Genomic DNA, 4,810 nt, shown 5'->3' on the forward strand with positions numbered 1-4,810 from the left:
CATGTAGTGTCTAATTCTCACAACTGAGATAGGTACTACTATTGTGGTCAGCCAGACTCTACTATTTATTCTATTTATTGAAAACCTGCTATAGGCCAGGCACTTTCATATAAATTATACCATTTAATCCTTGTCTTAGTTATCTAGTACTGCTATAACAGAAATACCGCAAGTGGGTGGCCTTAACTAACAGTAATTAATTTTCTCACAGTTAGGAGGCTAGAGGTCTGAAATCATGGCACCAACTCTAGGGGAAGGCTTCTCTCTCTGTCCACTTTGGGGGAAGGTCCTTGTCTCTTCAGCTTCTATCCCTTGGCTCATTGGTGATCTTCATGTGGCGTGGAATCTATCTTCCCCCATCTCTGCTTGTTGGCTTGCTTGTTTAATCTCTTATATCTCAAAAGAGATTGACTTAAGACACAACCTACACTAAAACTCTTTCATTAACGTAACAAAGAAAACCCATTTCCAAATGGGATTATAACCAGATTTAGGGGTTAGGATTTACAACACATATTTTAGAGGGGGACACAATTTAATCCATAACAACCCTCCAACACCTACTGTAAGAAGGCATCATCACCCTCACTATACAGACAAGGAAAATGAGGCTCTGAGATGAAGCCACTTGCCCAGTGTCAACTACTGAATAATCAGTAGGCTTGCAGCTTCAGTCTAAATCTCCTATCTCAAAAGCTGTACTTCCCTGCCTCCTGTGCTTTCCCATCTCCCAAATAACTCTTTTCTTCTAGTGCCTTTTTTTTTTCCATTCCTATCTTTACGTTTTCATGGTCATCTTCAACTTGCTAGATTGGTTATTTTCTTCCTGGGACCCCTGGTAACATCTGGCCTTAAGCCTTGCCCATTTAACCAGTCTATGACCTGCTTTTCGTTAAAATGTCCCCTAGATTTAGTATGCATTGGTCCTTGCCTAAAACACTCTTTACCTTGATGGCTACAAATTATTTTTCTAACCCTAGAATGCTGATTGAAAACCCTGGTGGCTTAGTGGTTAACAGCTATGTCTCCTAACCAAGAGGTCAGCAGTTGGAATCCACCAGGCGCTCCTTGAAAACCCTGTGGGGCAGTTATACTCTCTGCTGTAGTGTCACTATGAGTCGGAATCAACTGGACGGCAGCAGGTTTGGTTTTTTTTTCTTTTTTTTTTTTTGGTTTTAGCATGCTGATCTTCCAAATCCTACACAAGTGGAAATCCCAAGCTGGCCCTATAGCCACTTTCTGATCCAGTCGAGCAAACTTACTTAATGACCCCTGTATCAGTTAAAATGCTTTGGGTTGAAGATATCTGACTAATTGTCACTTAGATGATAACGACATTTTGTTATCTCACATAACAAGGTGTATGGAAGTCAATTCCAGAGTAGCTTAATTCAGGAGTTCAATGAAGTCATCAAAGACCCAGGCTCTTTTGATCTTTATGATCTACCACCTTGGTGTGTAGCAATGTCTTTCTTTTCTTCAACAACGCGTATTCCCTAAAATTGAAACAATACAGAGAAGATTAAGATGACTCTGTACAAAGATGATATCCGAATTCATGAAGCATTTCATATTTTTCTCAAATACATCCTTTTCAATGGGGCTGTCCCTGGTAACCCTATTAAAGATTATAACCCACTCCTATGTTTTTTTTTATGGTATTTCCTTTCTTTTTCTCTATTTCATTTTCTTCCATATAACTTATCACCATCAAAAATCAGGCATACTATATATTTTGTTTGTTTTATTTGTTACCTCTACCCCACACTAGAATGTAAGATCCACAAAGGCAGGTATTTTAGTCTATTTTGTTTACACTTGTATCCCTATACCTACAATAGTGCCTGGCACATAGGATGCACTTGATAAATATTTATTGAATGAATGAATAGTCACAAGATGGCTGCTGTAGCACTAAACATCACACCCTTAAACAACATTCTAAGCGAAAGAAAGGGGCATGGAACAAAAAGGGCTTTTTTTTCAAGGCTTGTAGCTTTTATCAGACTTTCTCAGAAACCTCACAACAGGCCTTCTCAAAGGTCACACTGACTAGAACTGGGTCACATGCTCACCAGTAGGCCCAACAAGGCAAATGTGAATGAGATTACCATGATTGGTTTCAAGCAATAATGATTCACCTTTCAGGGCTAAGCAAACAAAAACTCTGTCCTTCCTTTAGTAATGTTATGTGAGGTTGTTGTGTGAGCTATAGTGTGGCTATAGTAGCCATGTATGCTCTTGAGAATACCCTCTAACCCCTGAAATCTCCTCTTTCCCCATGACCAGGACAGTCCTCTATCTGACCAGCTCCCATAGGACTTATCTTTCATTCTTAAAATCACAGCTCAACATATCCAGTCCCAAATCTTGGTCTCTAATACTATTCCCCACTAAAAGAAGCCAGGGCTCCTAGGAGAAAAAAGTTGATCCCAGAGCTGGAGCAGAATAGGTACAAGATGAGCCTGGAACAGCATATTGTGCCAAGAAGGAAGGAAGCATTCAAGAAAACAATGGGGCCATGTCACAAGGAAACAATAACCAACTGAAAGGGCTCCCATAGTCCATATATGGACATTTGAGCACCAAAATTATTAAGGACAGTAATGAACTATGGATCATTGATGAAAAATAGTAATCTATGAGTTCACAATGTTCATAATCCATTATAATAGTTTTCATAATCCATCAACCTGGTGGATGATGTGGGAGGGGTGGAGATAACATTCTTGCCAAATAGAAAGTAATGAAAAAGGTAGGGTAGTGGTGAAGAACACAGGCTCTGGAGCCAGATTGCCCAGGTTCCAATTCAGAATCTGCCACTTATTAACTGCATAACAGGTAAATGAAGGAGGAGAAGGGAGGGCTTATGCTTATAGTAGAATACTGAGGGTTTACTGGTAAATGTGGAGGGTGTGCTAGAATTGGAAAAATTGTAATTTTGCAACCATCATGATCAAGATTGCTTCAAGCAAGAATCAATGGAGGAGGAGGAGCCAAGTTGGTGGGATAGACAGACTTCCGGCCAGCCCTCTTACAACAAAGACCCTAAAAAACAAGTGAAACGAGTATATTTATGACAAGCTAGGAGCCCTGAACATCAAAGGTAAGCTTAGAAAATGAACTGAGGGGCAGGGGGAGGAAGAGACAGTTCCGAAGTGGAGAGGAGTTACAGGACCTGAATTGCAGGGAGCCCTCAGGCATCAATTCCAGGAGCGGCGGCAGCGGGCTGCTACTAGCATTCGGCTGCAGTTTCCTCAGAGGGAAGCAGCCAGCCACACAGCCTACTCACACCTCCAGAACCAGAGAAGAACAGTGCTCTCAGCAAAAGCTAAGTACTTGCGTATATTTACTGCACCCGCACCCAAGCCGGCTTCAGTGGCTGATTTCCCTAGTTTTAAGATAGGCCCTGTTGAGTGCCTACAGACATCCTCCCATCCTTGGAGGAAGAATAAATTTGCAATTGGGGGAAAAGATAATTTGCCAGCTCCACTAACCGAGGGAATTTAGGACAGAAGTGGCTCCTATCCAGGCATAAATGGTCCGTGAAATTTGAGTACATTTCCCCTCTCCATGACCCTGTGTGGGCCTATTTCAGGAGAATAGGCCCTTGTTGGCAGACTTCAGCCATTTCAGCTGTGCGGCAGAGAGGTGGGTGTTTGATGTTTGACATTGCTTTGAGTATTAAACAGGGCACTCACCAACCCACATCAGGGGCCTAAGAAATGCTGGCTCCACTCAGGTCACCAAGCCACCTGCAACAGGGATCCAAGAATAACTGGTACCTCCCAACATTACAACCAAAAATATTGGGTGCCAATGGTCCATCTGCAGAACCCACCCACCTGCACACTCTAGGGCACAGGAACACACTTTCCTCAGAGACAGATGGGGGATGATTCTCAGCCCCCTGCCTTGTTCAGAGTGTGACCCCCTACTGCAACCAGATACTGGTACCTACACCAATCACCCTTGGCCCTCTAAGACTGTAAGTCAGAGCCTGTACCACACACTTGATGATCAGCTACCTGGACACCTGAGCGGAATTAATACAAGAAAAGTGAATGGACTTCTAGACTGATATACCTGATAACAGCCCTATCCAGCATGGGAAAGGACGTCAGAGCTCCAAAGGCAAAAATAATCAAGCCAACTCACTCAAGCAACCTATTTGGGCATATCAAAACAAAACAAAGCAAGAAGCTAAAACACAGTAAGCAAACATAGAATAAATTAATACAATAACTTATAGATGGTTTGGAGACAACAGTCAATATCAAGTCACATAAAGAAACAGACAACGATCACCTCAACAAGCTCTAAAAGCAAAGAGTCAAGGGATCTTCTAGATAAAAGTGCATTCCTGGAATTACCAGAGGCAGAATACAAAAGATTAATATACATAACACTTCAAGACATCAGGAAAGAAATGAGGCAATAGGCAGAACAAGCCAAGGAACACACAGATAAAGAAATTAAAAAGATTATTCAGAAACATAATGAAAAATTTAATAAGCTGGAAAAATCCATAGACAGACAGCAATCAGAAATTCAGAAGATTAACAACAAAATTACAGAAGTAGACAACTGAATAGAAAGTTAGAGGAGCAGATTTGAGCAAGTGGAAGGCAGAATTTCTGAACTTGAAGATAAAGCACTTGGCACTAATATATTTGAAGAAAAATCAAATAAAAGAATTTAAAAAACTGAAGATACCATAGGAATCATGTGGGACTCTATCAAGAGAAATAACCTACGAGTGATTGGAGTATCAGAACAGGGAGGGATAACAGAAAATACAGAGAGAATT

General features: G+C 41.2%; 1 pseudogene; it reads left to right on the plus strand.

The window, feature by feature from the left end:
* Positions 1-1,482: 1,482 nt before the first annotated feature.
* On the plus strand, positions 1,483-1,578 carry LOC126069820 (uncharacterized; annotated as a pseudogene).
* Positions 1,579-4,810: the final 3,232 nt, after the last annotated feature.

This window comes from Elephas maximus, chromosome X (assembly GCF_024166365.1).
Source record: "Elephas maximus indicus isolate mEleMax1 chromosome X, mEleMax1 primary haplotype, whole genome shotgun sequence".
In the NCBI taxonomy this organism is placed as follows: domain Eukaryota; kingdom Metazoa; phylum Chordata; class Mammalia; order Proboscidea; family Elephantidae; genus Elephas; species Elephas maximus.